Raw genomic sequence first — 343 nt, 5'->3', positions numbered from 1 at the left:
AACGCACGTGCTCCTGAAGAGCGTCACATGGCATCTCTGAACGCGGTCATTCAGAGTTCACGGGCCTGAATCCTGTGGTTGGTTTTAAGCTTACTACAATTTTATTAAATTTAATGTTTAAGTTTTTTTCAGCCATGAAAATTAGAAATACAGCCCACATGACTAAAAGTTCCATATTAGTTACTCTTTTCTCCAGACTGACTTCTCACGGAGTCACTGGAGTGCTTGACTGAATAAGCTGCTGCTGAATTGATGACGTGACAGTTGTGGGGAGAGGGGAGTCACACTCCTTCTTAGGGCTGCTTACACTAGCAATCATATTTTGGCTGTGATTCAGGACCCG

General features: G+C 43.4%; 1 protein-coding gene across 1 annotated transcript in view; it reads left to right on the top strand.

Moving 5' to 3' along the window:
* The window catches only part of MDN1 (midasin AAA ATPase 1), a 157,075-nt gene that overhangs the window by 73,256 nt on the left and 83,476 nt on the right, over positions 1-343 (top strand). The window lies entirely within an intron of this gene.

The sequence above is a fragment of the Lipotes vexillifer genome, unplaced genomic scaffold, assembly GCF_000442215.2.
Source record: "Lipotes vexillifer unplaced genomic scaffold, Lipotes_vexillifer_v1.1 scaffold1242, whole genome shotgun sequence".
Taxonomy (NCBI): Eukaryota; Metazoa; Chordata; class Mammalia; order Artiodactyla; family Lipotidae; genus Lipotes; species Lipotes vexillifer.
Note: the sequence above shows the minus strand (reverse complement) of the source record. Positions and strands in the feature narration are given on the sequence as shown.